The 21,939-nt window shown below is 44.8% G+C and overlaps 1 protein-coding gene across 5 annotated transcripts in view; it reads right to left on the reverse strand.

The window, feature by feature from the left end:
- LUZP1 (leucine zipper protein 1) overlaps nucleotides 1–20,129 on the reverse strand; it is a 243,265-nt gene extending 223,136 nt beyond the window's left edge. For 3 of the 5 annotated variants that reach the window (XM_081817706.1, XM_081817705.1, XM_081817702.1), the window contains exon 1: nucleotides 14,278–14,392. The gene's annotated coding sequence lies outside the window, so the exon portion shown is untranslated. Of the gene's footprint in view, nucleotides 1–14,277; nucleotides 14,393–19,953 lie in introns of those variants that run through there. The other 2 variants (XM_081817703.1, XM_081817704.1) reach the window with 2 other exon arrangements.
- Nucleotides 20,130–21,939: the final 1,810 nt, after the last annotated feature.

Here is a 21,939-nt window from a genome sequence, read left to right on the forward strand (position 1 = left end):
GGTCCACATTAATTAGCCCTGGGTTAAATATGTAACAGGTACTATGAATTGAACAGAACTGACTAAATTACTGGCTTTTAAATATGATGTGGGGGAGCCCGGGTGGCTCAGTGGGTTAAGCGTCTGCCTTCAGCTCAGATCATGATCCCAAGGTCCTGGGATCGAGCCCCGCATCAGGCTCCCTGCTCTGCAGGAAGCCTGCTTCTCCCTCTCCCACTCCCCCTGCTTGTGTTCCCTCTCTCGCTGTCTCTCTGTCAAATAAATAAAAATTATAAATAAATAAATAAAGATGTGAAACTGACCAAATATGTAAATGAAGCCAGTGTTCCTTGTCTCCTCTCTACCTCTCTTCCCTAAAGATTCTCTGCACTCTTCTCGACTGTACCCACTTAATGAACAGCCACCTACTTCCCCTATTTCTGCCCTAATCCCACTCCTCTTGCCTTTTATGATCAGAAATTTTATCCCCCCCCCCACCGTTACCTTATTATTCCTCCCTACTCCATTAACTGCCTCACTACTAAGCCATCTATTTTTTCATCATACTTCTTTATGATCCTGACAGTCTCTTTCAAGTCACGGTGGGATCCACTATTAAAAAAGTCTAACATAATCAACAGTCCTCCAATTACTACAAAAAAAAAAATTAGCATATGCTGGAAAGTATCTAATTTTATCAAATTATATTAAGAATATCTCATATCATGGGGCGCCTGGGTGGCCCAGTCGTTAAGCGTCTGCCTTCAGCTCGGGTCATGATCCCAGGGTCCTGGGATCAAGCCCCGCGTCAGGCTCCCTGCTCTGCAAGAAGCCTGCCTCTCCCTCTCCCACTCCCCCTGTTTGTGTTCCCCTTCTCACTGTGTCTCTCTCTGTCAAATAAATAAAATCTAAAAAAAAAAAAAAAGATTATCTTATATCATACTCCAGTACAGCTGTGGCAGAAAGCATAAAAACTGGTATTCCTGGGGCGCCTGGGTGGCTCAGTCACTGGTTGAGGGCGCAACTCTTGGTTTCCGCTCAGGTCAAGGTCTCATGGGTCGCAGGATCGAGCCCCACCTCAGGTTCTGTGCACTCCACAAGGAGTCTGCTTGAAGATTCCCTCCCTCCCCCTTCTCTGTCTCTGTCTCTGTCTCTCTCTCCCAAATAAATAAATCTTTAAAAAACAACTGGTATCCCCGATGTAAACCTACCGGCAATCATTACTTTGTTACACAAACAGCCTAAACTACCTCGGTAGTATCTTACATATTCAATCAGCTTTTGTATACTCAGGAACAGTCTTCCATTTTAAAGACATTTAATACATCTTTAAGTTTATCAGGATCTAAAAATGATATTCTTCCTCTCCTAGGGAACATAAGCCAACGTTGGCCTCATTTACTTAGGGAAGAATGATCTTAAATGCACATAGTTCATAAAATCATGTGCTCATTGTAATGTTCAATTGCAAGCTCAGGAGTCAAATCCTAGCTTGGCATTCATCAGCTGTGTTGACTTTAGGCGTACTGATCTCCTATATTAAGGAACTGTTATCTATTAAATGGGGATAACAATAGTATCTACCCCAAGGGATTGTTGAGAAAATTAAAGATATAAAAAGCGCTTAAATACAGCGGCTGGCACACAGTCAATAATGTTAGGTATTATTATTACTCCTCAATGACTAAGAATCCATAGAAAATTTTCAATTCTAATTCTGCTTATTCACTGATACTAGATACAAATCACCAACATGGCCTAAATAAGACAAACACCCCCAGGTAATTAGGAGGACATACATTATGATAAAGCTGTTCCAGGGTTTTAAAGAGCCAAAAATTAACTACATTTATCTTGCTCAGCATTTAACTTATCCAGTAAACCTGAAACTGGATAAAACCAGAGATTTCTTTACTTTTAGAAATAGGATATGCTGTCAGACCCAGATGAATGATACCATTTTTCTATCTGAACTCTTCAGCCTCCACAGAGAGGCCACACACATAATGCCTGGGTAAGTGGGTCAGGAAAATACATTTCACCTTTTAATTATAAGGAGTTCAAATCTGTTCCTATATGTACTTGCCTCTCAGCAGACTAAAAATGTCCTTTTCCCTTTTATTTTTTTTTTTTAAGATTTTATTTATTTATTTGACAGAGAGAGAGATAGCGAGAGCAGGAACACAAGCAGGGGGAGTGGAAGAGGGAGAAGCAGGCTTCCCGCCGAGCAGGGAGCCCGATGTGGGGGCTTGATCCCAGGACCCTGCGATCATGACCTGAGCCGAAGGCAGACGTTTAACAACTGGGCCACACAGGCGCCCCCGTGTTCTTTTCCTTTTTAAAAAACTGTCTTTTAGACAGAAAAAGAGACTAACTTTTAAAAGCTACAAATAAGATACTGATATTAATACAAGATAATGTTTTCATTATAGACGATTTCAATTCAATAAAGAATACGAGTTAAATAAGTTGTATTCAAGGAATGATTTTTATTTATAGGTTCAAAATAAGTGCTGTTATTCAAGTCATCTTGGGAAGCAAGACTCTCTTCCAGCAATGCCACCAAGGCTCAAAACCTTTTTGAAATTCTATTTGCAGATTCTCAAAGATGAAACCTCACACACAAAATCCCTTGTGTCTCCACCTCTTAGAATTACATCTCATTTATGACCAAAAACCATACTGATTACTCACTTCATTCACCAGACTTGCTTATCTTCAAAAGTTAAATATAATTCCCCCAAAATGAAGACTTATTAGGATTAAAAATGTGCAATATGTTCTAAAGGCAAATTCAAAAGAAGTATAGCACAGCTTGGAAATCTCACTGAAATAAATATATAATTATTTCCCATTTTGGAAACGTCTGGTATTTGTTTTTAAAAAGCAGTCATAGGGGGCGCCTGGGTGGCTCAGTCATTAAGAGTTCGCCTTTGGCTCAGGTCATGATCCCAGAGTCCTGTTCCGCGGGAAGCCTGCTTCTCCCTCTCCCACTCCCCCTGCTTGTGTTCCCTCTCTCGCTGTGTCTCTCTCTGTCAAAATATAAAATCTTAAAAAAAAAAAAAAAAAGGCAGTCATAGGGGTGCCTGGGTGGCTCAGTCATGTGTCTGCCTTCGGCTCAGGTCATGGTCCCAGGGTCCTGGGATCGAGCCCCACATCAGGCTCCCTGCTCAGCGGGCCTTGCTTCTCCCTCTCCCACTCCCCAACTTGTGTTCCCTCTCTGTGTCTCTGTCAAATAAATAAAATCTTTAAAAAATAAAAATAAAAAGCAGTCATATTACCCTATAAATACCCCCGAGATGACCATAAAACCACAATTAACAAAAGTGGAAGTCTGAAATATCGTTAACAGATCTATGCAAAAGCAGCAAAAAGATACTATGGATAACAACTGAAGTTGTTTAATTTAAACAATCAAACTATCATGCTTCTGTAACATTGGCTCCCAGAGTGCCTCTGAAGAACAGTGTTTAATACAGTTATTTATATCCATCCTTCTTGAAAATTTACATTTGTTTCACACTGGTTTGGGTAAACTGGAATTCTCCAAAAGAAGGAACTTCCAAATTGTCTTTTGGAAAAACAAACAAACAAACAAAAAAACAAACTTGTCTTTTGTTCTTTTGTTGGTCGTTTAAAGAGATGGATTTGGAGTAAAAGAGGAAATTATCCCAGTTTAGCTCACCTAAACCTAACACATCCTGCTCCAAGTACCTGGACTGTAACCTATTTAGCACACACTTCAAAATTTGATTAATATCCTTCTCCTAAAGAAAAAAAAAAATTGGGGGCGCCTGGATGGCTCGGTCGTTAAGCGTCTGCCTTCGGCTCAGGTCATGATCCCAGGGTCCTGGGATCGAGTCCCACATCGGGCTCCCTGCTTGGCAGGGAGCCTGCTTCTCCCTCTCCCACTCCCCCAGCTTGTGTTCCCTCTCTAGCTGTCTCTCTCGCTCTGTCAAATAAATAAATAAAATCTTTAAAAAAAAAAAAAAAGAAAGAAAAAAAAAATTGGGGGCGCCTGGGTGGCTCAGTCGTTAAGCAACTGCCTTCAGCTCAGGTCATGATCCCAGGGTCCTGGGATCAAGTCCCACATCGGGCTCCCTGCTCGGCGGGGAGCCTGCTTCTCCCTCTCCTCCTCCCCCTGCCTGTGTTCCTGCTCTTGCTCTCTCTCTGTCAAATAAATAAATAAAATCTAAAAAAAAAAAAATCTGGCATAGAATTAATTTATGCCAATATTTCAGCAACTGTCATTCAAAATTTTTTTAAAATCCCAAATTTGACCCTCGACAGCTTTGTGACACTGGACAAGATACACAGCTTCTCTGTGCCCCAGTTCCTAATCTATGAAATGGGGCTAAAATAATAAACACTGTATCTATTTCATGGGTGTGGTGAGGATTAAATGAGTTTATGTGCCTGGCACATGGCAGGCACTCAAATATTTGTTAAATGAACAAGTAAATGAAATAATGCACATAAAATGCTTAAGATAGTACCTGACAAATATAACTAACGTTGTAAAATCACTTGAAATCTTTACCTAGAATAAGCAAAAATAAATGGCTAAAAAAAAAAGTAAATGGCTAACAATATTAATACCACTATCCCAAGATTCTATAACCAGACTTAATATTTTTTAATGATTTTCAAATAAATAAATAATTTTCAAAAATTACAATGGTCTGAAATAGTCTCACATATTATCTTACCAATAGTCTCAATTTCCAGTTGCAGAGTCTCTGTTTAAGTGATGAAGGGCTGGCTAGAACATCCCGAAATTATCTCTCATTTGTACCAATTACAACCACACAGCCAACACTTAGGCTAAGGATGAGTCATTCAAGAAAAACAGATTAATAAAGGAAATTAAACTAGTCACTGAGAAAGTCCCTAACTTCATCAGAAATTAGTAAAGTTAAAATTAAGCTTTTAAAAATTCTTGGGGCACCTGGGTGGCTCAGTTGGTTCAGCGTCTGCCTTTGGCTCAGGTCATGATCCAGGCAGGGGTCCTTGGATTGAGCGACACTGGCTCTCTGCTCAGCGGGGAGCCTACTTCTCCCTCTCCCTCTGCCTGCCTCTCTGCCTACTTGTGCGCTCTCTGTCAAATAAATAAATCAAGTCTTTCATAAATAAATAAATAAATAAATAAATAAATAAATATTCTTGTGTTTCTTCTAGTCTGCCCAGTATACAAAGATATTAACTGACTTTAGACTAAATCGTATTAAGAACAGGAAATTTTTCTTCTATTCTTTGGGTAAACAAAAATGTAAAACTGAAATAATGGCCAATATTTACTATGTACCAGGTATTATGACCTAAATGCTTCTGTACATTAAATTATTTAATCCTCACAACCACTTTTCCCATCGTAAAGATGGACAAATTGAGGCTTTCTGAGGCTACAGCAAGAGAGCACAAGCAGGGGGATCAGCAGACAATTTAAACTGTATAGTTTTACATAACCTTGTGAGGTTAAAATGCCATTTAACCAAAATGGTCAAAGAATGAGAATAAGACACAAATAAATAACCAATTGTCAAAGAATCAGAATACAATAAATCACATTTAATAAAAGCTTACTTGAATAAAACTAAATGATTCAGAAACATATTCCAAGATCTCCGATGCCTAGAAGCCAATGTTATGAACAACTGTGAATATGAGAAGTGCAAAAGACTGGGTTGAGTATATACTAACTTTGTAATCCATTCTGAAAGTCACTTTTTAAAAGATTTTACTTATTTACTTATTTACTGGTCAGAGAGAAAGAGAGAGAACACAAGAAGGGGGATCAGAAGTCAGAGAGAGAAGCAGGCTCCCCACTGAGCAAGGAGCCTGATGCGGAACTCGATCCCAGAACCCTGGGATCATGACCTGAGCCAAAAGGCAGATGCTTAACCAACTGAGCCACCTAGGTGTCTCTCAAAGTTGCTTTTTATAATGAATTCCCATAGTTTATCATTTGTCTCCTCACATTTCAAAAGAAAAGTTTATTGAAGTCCAGCGGTAGACTGAAGTATGGATAAATATAAATGCATTCTACTTATACTTTTTATTTTGACCTAGTTGGTGTAAAAAGTAAAGAGGCTGGTTTCGTAACATATTTCTAAGTTGTTAAAAGAAAAAAATAACAGTGAGAGATTAGGAATGATTGTGAACAAAATTACTCCAACATCATCTCTCAGAAACGTCCTTAAGTATCTCTGCTCCCATGTTTCCATAAAAATAATTACTAAATCACTCCACAATCTTCTGATATAATTCCATGAGAAAAGTCAAAATGGGGCACCTGGCTGGCTCAGTCACGAGAGCATGCAACTCTTGATCCGCAGGTCATGAGTTTGAGCCCCATGTTGAGTGTAGAGCTTACTTAAAAATTTTTAATTAAATTAAAAAAAAGTCAAGGGGCGCCTGGGTGGCTCAGTCGTTAAGCGTCTGCCTTCGGCTCAGGTCATGATCCCAGGGTCCTGGGATCGAGCCCTGCGTCGGGCTCCCTGTTCAGCAGGAAGCCTGCTTCTCCCTCTCCCACTCCCCCTGCTTGTGTTCCCTCTCTCGCTGTGTCTCTCTCTGTCAAATAAATAAATAAAATCTTTAAAAAAAAAATTTAAAAAGTCAAAATTATCATTGCTTTAAAATACGTATTAGGCACCTCTTAAAAAAAAGTTTTACATGTATCACCCAATTGTGCCACATATATATTAAGTTAAATCATCCCAGTTACAAGGAATTGGCTTAAAGTAAGTATGTATAATATTAGTACTTACATTCTTCTGCCTTTAATAAAAGAGGAAGAATTACTACTTAGAGAGCTCACTGGCAAGTCAGAGAAGGTAGCTGGTAGAGAAGGTAACTGGCTTGGAGTCATCCTTGACATTAAAATAAAATGTTATTCAACAAAATAGTTCAAGTGAGGTATTACCTAGTCTCTCATTTCAGTTAATAACTCCAATCTGAGAGCATTAGACAAGCACTGATTAAGCATCTTTTTTTTTTTTAAAGATTTTATTTATTTATTTGACAGAGAGAGACACAGCGAGAGAGGGAACACAAGCAGGGGGAGGGGGAGAGGGAGAAGCAGGCTTCCCGCAGAGCAGGGAGCCCGATGCGGGGCTCGATCCCAGGACCCTGAGATCATCACCTGAGCCAAAGGCAGACGCTTAACGACTGAGCCACCCAGGCGCCCCGATTAAGCATCTTTCTAAGAAAGAACTGCACATAGTTAGTTCTTTGCCAGTGACAGATTCCAAAGGAGTATCTGCTTTGTGGTACCAGGACGGGACTCCTGTACTTTCACACCCTGATAATTGCCATACCAACCTGAAGCAGTTGGAGCACTCCCAACCTCTGGATTAGAGAAAACACTAAAAATTCTAATAATCCATTTTTTTAAAGATTTTATTTATTTATTTGACAGAGAGCACAAGCAGGGGGAGGAGAGGGAGAAGCAAAAGAGTCCATGCTAATAAGCCTAAGAAATTAAAACCGCTACCTATACATAAGCATCATTATGATCAATCATCAAAAATTCTGAGGGGGGCGCCTGGGTGGCTCAGTCATTAAGCGTCTGCCTTCGGTTCAGGTCCTGATTGGGATCGAGCCCCACATCGGGCTCCCTGCTCCACGGGAAGCCTGCTTCTCCCTCTCCCACTCCCCCTGCTTGTGTTGCCTCTCGCTGTGTCTCTCTCTGTCAAATAAATAAATAAAATCTTAGGGCGCCTGGGTGGCTCAGTTGGTTAGGCAACTGCCTTTGGCTCAGGTCATGATCCTGGAGTCCCGGGATCTAGTCCCACATCGGGCTCCCTGCACGGCGGGGAGTCTGCTTCTCCCTCTGACCTTCCCCGTTCTCATGCTCTCTCTCTCTCTCTCTCTAATAAATAAATAAATCTTGAAAAAAAAAAACTAAATAAAATCTTAAAAAAAAAAAAATTTTACCAAGGGCCTACTATGTGCAAAGGGGAGTTTCCAGCTAAAACAACTTAGCTTCTAATGAAGAAGCTTCTGATCAAATTAGGTAAAGATACAAACTAGTAAAACTGACCAAGAATATAAGGGGTACTGGCATTACAAGCTGCAAGATTTGGCGGGTGGGGGGGAGCTTTGGATCCAATTAGGTAGATAAGATACATGCTAGTGTGACTTACCAAGAACATGAGGGCTATCAGCAATAAATGTCAAAATTTTAGAGAAGAAAGATTTACTACTGCAAAGTCAGCACAGACTTCATAGAAAGGAACTGAGCTGAGCCTTGAAGGATGGAAAAGTTTAAATAGTTAAACAGCATAAGAAAAGGACAAAAGATAATGGGAACAAAGATGCTGAATTGGGAATGTGGTCATTAAATATTTATTAAATACCTACTACATGTCATTCACCGTGTCAGGTACTGGGTATACACTGATGAACAAAACAGATGAGTTCCCTGCTCTTGTGAAGTCTATGGGGAAGGCAGATAATAATCATGCAAGCAGTGTATCATTATAAACTAATAGGTGCTATGAAGGGAGGCAACAGACTCCAGTAACAGGGAATAACGGAAAAGGACTAGCAAGATAAAATAATGAGGGAGAGTATCTCTGCTCTATATGCTGAGGCTTGAAAGAGGCAGCCAGGCAAAGAGCAGGGAAAAGGGTGTTCAAGGAAGAGAGAGCCACACGTATAAAGGCCCTGTGGTAGGAAAGAGCTTGTTAAGGATAAATAAGAAGCTGGTGTGATTGAAGCATAATGGGCAACAAGATTGGTATAAGGTGAAGCTGGAAAGGTAGGCAGGACCAGGTTATGTAAGACATCATGAGCCAAAATAAAGAGTTTGAATTTGGATTTTATCCCAAGCCCTAAAGAAAACCCTTAAAAGTTTTTTCATACTCATAAACATACTGTTGAATAAAAGGAACCAGACCCAAAAGAATATCTGCTGTATGCATTCCATTTTTGCGAAAGTACAAAACAGGCGAAATTAATATATGCTGTTAGAAGTCATGCTGGGAGATGGAAGGGAGACAGGAACTGGAAAGGAACTCGGTGGGGGCTTCTGGGTACGAGTAATACTGTTTTGATCTAGGTGCTGGTTCCACGGATATATTCAGTTTGTAAAAAAAAAAAAATCAGCGGCGCCTGGGTGGCTCAGTTGGTTAAGCGACTGCCTTCGGCTCAGGTCATGATCCTGGAGTCCCGGGATCGAGTCCCGCATCGGGCTCCCTGCTCAGCAGGGAGTCTGCTTCTCCCTCTGACCCTCCTCCCTCTCATGCTATCTCTCATTCTCACTCTCAAATAAATAAAATCTTTAAAAAAAAAAAAAATCAAATTGTACTCTTTATATATATACATGCGCATGCACACACTCTCAAAAAAATAAAATCTTTCTGTTGTTGTTTAAAGATTTTATTTATTTATTTGTCAGAGAGAAAGAGCGCACAAGCAGGGAGAGCAGCTGGCAAAGGGAGAAGCAGACTCCCTGCTGAGCAAGAAGCCTGATGTGGGACTTGATTCCAGGACTCTGGGATCATGACCTGAGCCAAAGGCAGACGCTTAATGGACTGAGGCACCCAGGCATCCCAATAAAATCTTTATTAAAAAAAAAAAAATGGGGGGGAGGGCGCCTTCGTGGCTCGGTGGGTTGGGCGTCTGCCTTCAGCTCAGGTCGTGATCTCAGGGTCCTGGGCTGGAGCCCCATGTCCAGCTCCCTGCTCCTCTGGAGAGTCTGCGTCTGCTTCTCCCTCTCCCTCTGACCCTCCTCCCTGTTTGTGCTCTGTTTCTCAAATAAAGGAATAAAATCTTAAAAAAAAAATAAAATAAAATAACACATAGCAAAGCCTAAAAGATTTGCAATGCTTGTTTATATTTTGGCTTATATTTTAATATGGTATTTCCAAGCTCTTCCCTTGCTACCCCAACCCGAATACATAGAGAGTGTAACGAAACTGATCCCAAACTTGAGTACCAATCACTCTGAGTTCAAATCAATGGTCTCTGCCCCTCACTAGCTCTGGCAGTAACTGCTCTGAGCTCAGCTTCCTCACATATAAAGAGGATAATGACTACCGCACAGTTATTATTTTCTCCCTATTATCACCCAAAATACTGAGTTGGTAGACTGGTATTTTAATTTAATTATTATTTCCTAATGATATACGGAGGGCCCACGGCTGATGAGGTTCCATTCTCAAGACTGACAGGTGGGAGAGAAGGGTTTTTATAAAAGTCAACATGTAGAAACAGAATGGACAAAGAGATACAAGGAGTAAGATATAAAAATGGGACTGCTTCTAGGGGCACCTGGATGGCTCAGTAGGTTAAGCATCAGACTCTTGATTTCGGCTCAGGTCATGACCTCAGGGTCCTGATATCAAGCCCCTCAACCAGCACAGAGGCTGCTTGAGACCCTCTCTCCCTCTCTCTCCCTTCCATCCCCACTCGCGCATGCTCATTCTCTGAATAAATATATAAAAATCTTTTTTTTTTTTTTTAAATGGGGTTGCTTCTAGAAGCTGGGCAACAGAGGCTTCAAACTTTTTCTAAGACAGACTTGAGCTATAGCAGCAGATTGGGACAGGTTCAGTGACCTAAGAAATTATGAGAAGGAGGAGTGCCTAGGTAGCTCAGTCGGTTAAGCATCTGACTCTTGATTTCGGCTAAGGTCCATGATCTTGGGGTGGTGAGATCAAGTACCATGTCCTGCTCAGCGCAGAGTCTGCTTCTCTCCCTCTTCCTCTCCCCTCTACTCCTCCCCCCGACCCCGTCTGTCTCTGTCTCAAATAAATAAATAAATCTTTAAAAATTATGACAAGGAAAAAATAATCTTATGTCTTCCAAGAAAGACACAATTTCTAACTGATGTATTCCCTTTGTGGAATATTAACTAAAATAAGTTAGAGATAAACACTAAGGATATTCTGCCATAGGTGGAAGGGCAAGGCCTTCTATTATTTTATAGCATCCCCACCCTTAAGAATTATTTGAACTATAAGGTGTAAAGCACTTAAGTATAGCCGAAGATGCTGAAGTTTTATATTTCAGAAGGTACCATTTCAAAAAGGAAACAAAAATACAAGTTCAACTCCTTAATAAATCTTTGGGTAATTTCCCCCCCCAACGTATATCCTCGTCCTAAAATGAAAACCTGGTCCCTCATGAATTTCTTTCTGCCAAGTATCCCTATCTCTACCTCTCTTATTCTTCTCATGCACCTCACCAATAAATACCAAAGGTTTCCCTGTTTCCTACAAAGTCGGCATACTGACTCTCTAGTACTCACTCTGATCTCACCGGTTTGAATCAGGAACACAGAAACTTCACAACATTCCCAGGGATCACTTTGCTAACCAATACCTTAAACACAACACACAGTTTAAACAAATGATGGCAGTCGTGGGGATTACACAACTGCATACATTTGTCAAAGCTCATCAAACTGCACACTTAAAACTGATGAATTTTATTGTATGAAAATTACACCTCAAATAAAGTTGATTTTTTTTAAAAGAATGCATGTATTTCTTCAGCAAATATTTACTGAGCATCTATTATGTGCTTCCAAGTTTATACCAAATCTCTCAGCTTGACTATCTGGGTCCTACCTGTAAGTAATGTGCCTTACTCAGAAGCTGACACTGTCCCAAAAAGCCGTATTACATGAAAAATGGTTCTTGCTTCTGATCATGAATGTCACCTCAATGATGGCCTCTATAGTAGGACCACTAGCTATCCATCATTCTCCATTATATAAATGAAATCTGTGATCACCCAGGTATCTGCATTTCAATACAAATGCTTCCATCGTAAAAAATACAGCTATATATATATATATTTATTAAGCACGTACTTTACATAGGACACACCACTAGCACAACCTTGTATGTTTGTTTTTCTACCAAAAACCAAGAACATCTCAAAAGCATACTGACAACATTGCTGGAAGAAAAAGAAGGCAACGCTACTGGGGGAATAGACTTAATTGACTTACTCTACAGTCCAATGTGACCCAGTGGCTGAGGCAAAGGCCTAGAAAGTAATGCAGTGTGCACAATGGAGATAATCATGGACCTCAGAAACAGGCTTGGGTTTGAATTCCAGCTCCACTTCTTACCAGCTGTATGTGTAAACTTGGGGAAGTCATTTTACCTTCTGACCTTCAGTTTGCCCATCTGTGAAGCAGGGATGCCAACTACCACCTCACAGCATTGTTGTGAAAATTATAGGAGATATATACCACCTAGCACAAATCCTGGGCACACAGTAGGCAACTCAACAAAGTAAGCTCCCTTTCTTGGTCTCAAACTATTTAGGAGTAAGAAAATACCTATTAATCAAGGCTAATTCATAATCCCTGTTAGTAATCACAGAACAACAATGAACCTGTATTTGCTGCCTTGTTCATACTCTAATCAACTCCCTCCCCATCCCACTATTTCCAGTTTTTCAAACTTTAGTTACTATGTTTAGAAAAGTGATTTAATTTTAGAAACCTGGAAAATTCTTCTGAGTAAATTAAGCAAAACCTTAATCTGCCCCAAGGGGAATCTTGAGCAAAATAATTATTTCTGACAGAAGAGTTTTCTACGGAGTTACTTAATTTAACCACACGAATGCCACCAAAGCTGCACACAAAGTGACAGAACACAATCTGGAACATACTGTACAGATTCTCCAAAGGGAAATATCCTCCTAAAATCCAAACCTGTCCTTCCCTACCTAATCTGAGCTAATAAAATCTTACTGGGGATCTGAATTCCCCTAACTCTGACTCTAATCCAGCTCCTTAGGCCAGAACTGCAGCAGTCCGTAAAATGCCCTGAACTAACCCCACCTCTCAAAATATCCCCATAAGGCAGGGAGGTCCAGAGGGTATTTTCTCCTCAATCAACAGATAAGGCACCAGGAGCTCAGAAGTACAATTCCTTTCCCAAGGTCATTCAAGTCAGTGAAGGTGTGACGGGAGAATCTGCAAGCAATTTCTAGCTTTCTGGACATTACACTGCAGGGTTATGGGGGGGAGGGGGCGCCTAGTCTCTTCCCTTCTCCCACCCTTAAGTGTGAGCACTGGTCTCGGCATTTCCGAAACAAGCCACAACAAGCTCTGCTGTGTTAGGAAAGGGGCTGACGCGACGAAGAAACAGATGCTGCAAAGCAAGATGGTCTTTCTCGGCTCGCAGAGCCTTCTCCAACGTTATTAAGAGAAACCGCAGGCCCCTCTGAGAGCTCTCACGCGGGCTGCGAACCCCTGGCCCGGCCGCTCCGGGACGCCGGCTTCCCCGCAGACAGCCTCCGCAGCCAGAGGCCACGAGCCCCAGAAACCGCACTTCATTCCTGCGCTTCGGGAAGCCATGGCTCCTTCCCCACCCGCCCAGGGGCGGGGGTGCGCAGGGAGGCGGGCCGCGCGCGCTGCGGAAAGTTCACCGCGGCGGCGGCGGCGGCGGCAGCGGCAGCGGCGGCGGCAGCGGCGGGCGGGGGGCGGCCCGGGCCCGGCTCGCCCGCGTCCCCCTGCAGATTCCACCATTAATTAGTCCTAAGGACTGTCTACTGGCAACTTAAACAAAGCGAATGCCTCGAATTCCTTCCCGGCCCAGCGGTCTGGCTGCGAGACCAGCATCGGCCGGGACGCGGGCCGGCGCGGCGGGCCGACAGCTGCGGCGGCGGCGGCGGGACCCCTCCCCAGCCGGCCCGCGCCCCCGCAGCCCGGTCCCGCAGCCCGGCCCGAGCGCTCCCAAACGTCCCTCCTCCTCCTCGTCCTCGTCCTCCTCGTCCTCCTCCTCCTCGGGAGCTCCCGGGCTCTTCCTGTAAGATCACTTCCTTCCTCCCGGGTGCCCGCGGGCCCCGCGCAGCCCCCTCCCCGGCGGTCCCGGCCCCCCGCCCGGCCCGCCGCTCCCCGCCCCCACCGCGCTCCCTCCCCCTGAAGCCCAAACTCGACCCGAAACTCTCCTCCGCCCCCCGAAAATGTCCCCTCGGCTCTCTGCCCCAAACATTTCTCCTCAGATTCTCGCTCCCACCAAAAGTCTCTCAGAACCTTCCCTCCCCCTCCAACAGAAAAATTTCCAACTCCAAGAAATTTCTCAAGGTCTCGCCCCAAAAAATCTCCCCTTGTGAGCACTTTCTCCAAAATTCCGCTCCAACTGCCCCCCGCCTCAACTCCATACCCCCCCCCCAGCCCTTCCCCGGGTGCGCCCACGGATTCTGTCCTGTCGCCCCTGGGTGCCCCGACCCCTTGCCCGGGCAGGCCGCCCCCTTCGGCCGCCCTCCTCCGCCCCCGCCCGCCCCAGCCTCCCGCGCCGCGCGCCCGCCGCCTCCCCGCGAACCCCTCACCTCGGCGACTCCGGCCCACGCTCCCGCCCGCCGAGGGGTCCAGCGCTCGGCTCCCGGCGGCCGGCGCCTCCTCCGGCTCCCCGGGACTGACAATGAGGGGCGGGGCCAGTTGTGACGTCAGTGCCCTGGAAGGCGGGGCCTGGTGTGAGGGGCGGGGCTGACCGACAGTCCCGCCCCCTCCGTTCTTTAACCCCCTTCCCAGGACTTGGACTTTGCCAAGTTTTTATTGCTTGCCTAGCTAGGTGCCCGGGGCCTGTGCTAGGCGCGGTGCGAAATCGAAATGGCAGACAAGAAAGATGTCCTGCTTTCAAGAGGGGCACTCCCAGGAGGATTGTGAGGATTAAATGAGATAATCCATGTAAAGGTGTTTAGCCCAGGGCCTGGTATGGAGTAATCACTCAACGAATACTATTTCTATTACTCAGCAAATGTGGAACAGGCGCTCAGAATAGAGGCATGGGTTCCAGTCCCCAGCTCTGCTATTAATTCATTGTGTGACCCTAGACAAGTCTTCTTCCATCTATGTCCCTCACTTTTACCTTCTTTAAGATGGGAAGGAGTGATGACCAGATGATCTCAAAAGTCCCTCCAATAATTCTATGACACATTTCCGGTGGAGCTACTATGTGCAAGGTACCTAGGGCCCAGAGAAGTGGGGGGAGGGGGCCTTTGAAGGGAGCCCAAACCCAGCCACAGCCACAGATGCACTCTCCCCATAGATGCCCTCCCACGTGCTGGCACAGAGCTGCATTCACAAGCCGGGACACAGATGCGCGGAGGGTTGCTACCTCTCTGACTGTAGCAGCATAGCTAGTCTCTTAAGACATCTCTTGTGTAAGCTCCTTATTGCCTGTGGAATAAGGGCCAAAACCCTGGCCTGGTCTGGTCTCTTCCTACCTTTATACACACACACACACACACACACACACTGTAAAGTTTATCCAAACTTCCACTCGCACTCCCACTGCTTTCCCACATCTGCCCCATGGCTCATGCTCTTCCCCTGCTGTCTCATCTCAACTTACAGCTCCTCCTAGTTTGCCCCAACCAGGAGCCCACTCTCCCTGCTCTCAATCCCCGAATACCTGTGCATTGTGTTTGACACTCATGTGGGCATGAACCCATTTTAACTTGTGTCAAACTGACCTCCTGTTTGTTTCTTAGCACGTCCTCACTTCCTTGAGGTCAGAAACCACGCATGTTTCGTGGTGCCAGAAAACCCTGGAATTATACACCCGTGTTCTGGCCCATGCTAGCTCTCTTTGAGCCTCATTCTTCTCATGTGTAAAATGGGGATATTGATATAGCCCTTGCAGAGTTTGTTCTGAAATCACATAAAACACTGTGTGGAAAGCATCAGGCACAGTGTTCCAGAAATGATGTAGTTGTCATTCTTATTTTCATCATTATCATCAATATTATTTTCAGCTCCTAACAGCACATAGCACACCTAGTGATAATCCTCCCAGTCATTTCACAGGGTTAGACTCGGAGGTCCCAAGAGAGGAAGAGGCTCACTAAAAGTCGCCTGCAGAACATTGTCATTAGAACAGAAACCAACACTCCAGTTTCTAGACCGCAGGGGGGATTCTGCAGAGTCACATCTGACGCCCCAGGGTGTCTGTCACTCAGCACCCATCCAAGTGGGGGACAGCTTCAAGTTCTCTCTGCAAGTTATTTGCAGCAGAGCTGACCCACTTCTCCCTCATGCCTTTCTGCTCTCACTTCCCTGACAAAGAGATAGATCTGTGTTCAACTGCCCTTGGCATCTCTGCAGTCCTCGAGGAGAACTGCAGCAACGCACTGGGCGTTTCCAGAGTGCTGGCCTGTGGGAAGAGGGAAAGGGCTTTGGGATTCTGATTAATTTCCTGAGCTGCAGACAGGCAAATGGCTGTCCTGAAATGCCTGGGCTGGTTCTCAAGGGCCCCTAACAAATTGCAGCTTATTTTTAGAAGAGGAGATTAAAAAATGCTACTTCCCATGAAAAATAGGCACGGCCACAGGATTGCTGCAGGCAAAGAAAAGGCCTTTACTGAGTTCCTCCTGTGTGGGGATGCTGATTCCAAGCATTGCAAACCATCGGCAGAGAGAACCTAGGACATACAGGGGAGGTTCTGAAGGTAGAACTTTCTCTCCAAGACCCACAAGCCCATCAATCACGTATTTGTTCATTCACAGCAAAGGCTTTGGCACAGAAAAGCTCAGGATGCAAATCTCGGCTCTGTCACTTACCAGTTGTGTGACCTCAGGCTTTCAAGTATCTGCACCTCAGCCTCTCATCTGAAAAGTGGGAATAATAATAGTACCTATCTCATACAGTGGCTGTGAGGATTAAATGAAATAACACATGGAAGAGCTTAGTTTAGAGCCTAGCACCTCGTTCATGCCCCAATATGGTTTTGCTGATATTACTATTTCAACACATCTTCCCAGTAAGGCCTGTCCTGTGCTGGCCTCTGGGCTGAAAGTAGGGTGAACAGGGAGTCCTGACCTCACGCATCTCAGTCAGTAAAAGGAATGGGGTAGATTTTTGGTTCTAGGGACTTTTCCTGCAAAGCAATTCTGCTGCAAACATTTTCACCACATAACCCATTGGCCCTCAGGCTATTTTTCCATAAAAGATCAAAATAACTGGTTGACAGTTTGGTTTGATAGTTTGGTTTCATCAAACTGGTAGATAGTTTGGTTTCATTTCTCCATTGACTCAGGATTCCTATTTTTATATTATGTAAATCGTAGCCCTCATAATGGTCTGTACAGGGGCAGAGTTTTGAACCCACATTTCCCAGAGAGCTTTGGAACGGCGATCAAGGGACATGTGACAATATGCCAAAACCAGACAACAGTGTAGAAGGCTTCCACAGTGCAACAGAAAGCTCAGTTACAAATATGCACCCTAGTGTTTGGAGACTGATACCTCTCTTAAGGAAGGAAGAAATTTTAGTGAAAAAAGAAAAAGTCTGGGGCACCTGGCTGGCTCAGTAGGAGGAGCATGTGACTCTTGAGTTTAAGCCCCACATTGGGGATAGAGATTACTTAAATAGCTAAACTTTAAAAAAAAGAAAAAAAGAAAAAGAATAAGAGTAAGGTATGGAATTATAGGTGTAGTGGGATCTCATGGTTATAACTTTTATGCTCAGTACAAACATAAAGGTGGAAAATACACCTTTTTTCACCTTTTTTCTTTCTGATTTGCTTTTCTGTGTGGTGTGTGTGTGTATAGCAGGAACTTTCAAAAAAAGACTCTACTAAATTCTAAGAGAGAGGAGAGGGGATGAAAACACAGCTACAAGGCAATCAGCAGTGGGCATCTGAACCAATTGTGCATACTGCCATAGAAAGTTCCACAGTGTCCATCTCATTCCAGGGAAAGCCCCTGCCCAGACAATTCTCCTTCTCCCCACTCTCCAGCCCTTAGCTACACTTGAACTTTCAATGCTACAACCAAAGGCAAGACTCCTAATAAAACTTCCAGAAGCCATGGCAAGGCCAGTAGGAAAGACTTTAAAGTAGGAAGAATTTTTTTGCTGCCTGTCCTGTGCCCCTCCCAAAGAATAACAATATGTCAGCATCTTTTGTCTACTGTGCCTAAACTTGCACTTTTGTTTTTCCTCATATCTTTTCTGCAATTTAAATTTTTTACAAGAAGCATACATTATGTGGTCATCAGAAAAAATGCAGTAAAGATAGGTATAAAAGGAAAGCTAAGCAAGCTGGTGTTGGTCCACTTTTGTTGGTTGCAAACAATAAATTATAACAATGTGGTTGAGGCCAGTGCTAAGTTCCATAGGAATCATAGAAAGTGAGAGTGGGAAGGGATAAAATCGCCCTCCGTTTCTCCTACTGTCCCCCCAGTGGCATGATTTCCAGTCCTTCACATTGCAGGCCATGCACCAAGATGTGTATTTCATTCATTCATTCAACAAATACTTATGGATCCTTTACTGTAAACGAAGCATCCTACTGGGCACTTTACAGATACTATCTCATATAGGTTATGGAGGTCATTATTCCCACCTTGCAGATTAGGAAAACAAGGCTCAAGGGAGGTAAAGTAACATGCCCAAAGTCTCACATCTAGTGGGATCTAAACCAAGACCTTCACAACATCAAAGCCCATTTCCTAAAGGATGTGGGCTGACTTCCAAAGCGAATGACTTATGTCCTTGGGCAGCCATTATTGCGTGAGTGGCCTTGGCCAAGTCACTGAACTCTTCTCAGAAGCTGCATCCCCATCTCTGCAAAATAAGGGTTTACCCAGATATTTTATGTAAGGTATGTGCTTTTTAAGTCATAACACATAATACAAAGGGAAGTGGTTCCATGAACTCTTGAGGGACTGAGTCTCACTCATCTTTAGATCTCTTGGCGCAAGCCCCGTTAGCACATTTAGAGCTCCTTACAGGAACTCTATCATTACCCCCACCAGCCTGGGACCTCCTCCAGGACAGAAACGACACTTAGTCATTTTTGATCCCTTTCTGCCCCCAGTGCAGCATCTGGCATGAAGCCCTCCATTCCCTCCGTCTTTTATTTATTTCATAATAAATGGCTGAGGGCCTAACATGGGCCAGGCACTGCACAAGACTATAAGACAGCAAAGGGTCTTGCCTTCTTGGAGCATGGCTGATGGGGTGGAGAGACAAAATAACATTAAATACAACTCGTTACTTAAACACAATTGCATTAAGCACCACAGAGCATCAGGTTTGGGGGATGTGGAGTGGGAACCTAACTGAATCCGGGACACAGGGAAGGCTTCCTGGAGGAGGTGGCTTTGAGGTTCAGAGAGACTAAGAAATTTGCTTAAGGTCACACAGCTGCTAAGCACAAAAGCTGGGATTTTTAACCTAGGAACACCTGACTCCAAGGCCCATGCTGCACCTTCTAGAGAATATTGCCTTCTATCTCCTCCATCTTATTCTTCCCTCACTCTTATTGGTGAAAGAGGAGTAAGGTCCGTTTAACACTGGATGCTCTAAAGCAATGTTTTTCCCAGCTTTGGGGATCAGATACCCTTTTGAGAATCTGGTGACATCTATAAAACCTCTCCCAGGAATTACATGTATATGACACACCCACAATACCTTGCCTACAATTTCAGGGCATCCTAAGGCCCAGGTTTAGAACTCACACCATGGAGGACCATAGGACCTTAGAGTGAGATTCTAGAACCTCTGAAAAGAGACTCCAAGATTCCATAGGAACCGCAAATCCCCAAACAGACCCCAGAAACTCTATGGAAAGATTCTCAAGATCCAGAAGGAAGATCCTGGGATCCTGTAGAGAACCCAAGTCCCACCAGAGTAGCAGCAGGGCCCTGCAGAGATATTCAAGGTGCAGATAGGCTGTTGAGGAGTAAAGCTGGAGTCCCCACTGAGGAACCCGTGACCTTGGAAAGCTACGGTTCTTAACCCTTTGGGGGTCACTGACACCTTTAAAACTGAGCAAAAAGGCAATACACATGTTACACACAAAATCAAGAGGTTCACAGACCTCTGGGAGCCCCCGGATTCAGACCTCCTGTTCATGAGCTTCCACTAGAACCTGAACCCCCTGAGCCCCTCAAGAACCTGGACCAGGACCGCAGACTGAAGGCGCACACTTCAGAGTGCAGCAGACGGAGGGTCGAATTCCGGCCTCGCTGTGTGCTAGCCGTGACCTTGGACCACTCACCTACAAACCCTCAGGCCTCAGCGACCTCTCCCTCCCCAGCCCAGCCCCAGCGGCGTGGGCTCCGAGCCGGGCCGGGCGGCGTCGCCTGGGGGACTCAGCCTCGGTGAATTGGGATGTGCGGGCACGCTGCGCGGGGAGTGCGGGCGGCGGGGGAGGCGGCGCGCCTGCCGCAGGTCAGGCCTGGGAAGCCGGCAGTGCGGGGCGCGCTCGCGGCCTTTCCCACCCACCGGGCAGGGCGTGCCCGCCAGCCGGCTTCCTGCAGTCGAGGGCCGGGGAGGAGGGAAGGCGCTGAGGGGCCCGGCGCCTGGCAGGCCTGGTTCCTGGCTTTCTCTCCACGTTTCCTGAGCAGGACCGCCGGGGGATGGGACCCAGCACAAACCTCCTTCCCGGGGAGCGCAGCCAGGAAATCGCGTCCTCGTTAACTCAGGTTCCTCCTCTCCGCCGGAAGGTGCTGACTGCCATCCCCAAGCTTTCAGTCCTTACGAACTGGGTGTGATGTGACCCACTTACCCCGGGAGGACGCCGAGAAATGAAACGGCAGACCGCAGACCCCCGCAACACAGCAAGATTCCAGCCCCCCACCCCGTGGTGTGAGTGCATTAACTCCATCCTACGGATGAGAAAGCTGGGGGCTTACAAAATTGAAATGACCTACCCAAGGTCATTATTAACGTATTACTTGGACTAAAATAAAGTGCTTACTACATTTCACTGTGTTACAAATGCTCTGAATGTAATTGTGCCATTTAAGTCCTCAGAAGCTATGAAGATAACATTGTCCCTATTTTAGAAATGAGAAAACTGAGAACCAGAGAGGCCAAGTGGCTTCTCCAATGTCACACAGCTAAAATCAACAGAGTTAGAAATAAACTCCAGGGGCACCTGGGTGGCTCAGTCGGTTAACCGTCTGCCTTCAGCTCAGGTCATGATCCCAAGGTCCCGGGATCGAGTCCCATGTTGGGCTCCCTGCTCAGCGGGGATCCTGCTTCTCTCTCTCCTCCCTGCTCATGCTCTCTCTCACTCTCTCTCTCTCAAGTGAATAAATAAAATCTTAAAAAAAAAAAAAAAGGAAAGGAAAAAGAAAGAAATTAAAACCCAGTCTCCCATTTCCAGAGCTCAAACCATTAAAGGAATGGTCTCCTTCCTAAAGCAGGAAGGATACCTGCTTCCCAGATATCCTACTTCAACACATTACAGCTGAGTAACCTGACGGCCAGAACCTTGTCTCATTTGTTTTGGGGTCCCCAAAACCCCACCTAGAGCTTAGCACAAAATAGGTGCTCAGAGATGACTGTGGAGCCCAGCACGGAAGCTCAAAGTTGGAAGGACTGGTAGGAGGCATCTAGCTTGACTCCTTCTAAGAACCTTTAGCCAAGTGAAAATTCAGCCTCTGTTTGAATACTTCTATCGTGATGAATTCTGTCTTCCATAATAGCACATTCTCCTGTTGGACAAATATGTTTGGTCCAAAATGTAAATACTGCATTTTGCTCCTGGCTCCCTATAAATGAAGGAAGACCATTTCCCTCCTCGTGGCTTCAATATATATTGCATGGTATTCTTAGCCATTTTATAAGGACCAATAGCTCAAAAATGTTCAGTTCCTTGTGAACTGGAATAATGTCAGCTGTTCACCCAAGATGTTCACCTTCCATGGGTAGAGTTGTTTCAGAGAAAAGCAGCCCACACTACATTTTCCAGCACCCCTTGTGATTAAGTATGTGACTAATTTTCACCAATGGGATGTGGGCAGAGACAAAGTGTGCCATATCCAGGCCAAATCCAAGTTAAGAAGTATGTATGCTTTCTCAGAGCTCTACCTTTTCTCTATCACCTGCCAACTGGATGCCAACACTAGGGTGACCTCGGAAGACACATACGAAATGTGGCAGAGCCTTGGTCAGCCTGGGTCTCACCCAGTCACTTGACTGAATGGGGAACTCAGTGAACTAACTTCCACTGTATTTAGGCATTGAAATTTCAGGA

The sequence above is a fragment of the Leptonychotes weddellii genome, chromosome 4, assembly GCF_054177405.1.
Source record: "Leptonychotes weddellii isolate Sample4059 chromosome 4, ASM5417740v2, whole genome shotgun sequence".
NCBI lineage: Eukaryota > Metazoa > Chordata > Mammalia > Carnivora > Phocidae > Leptonychotes > Leptonychotes weddellii.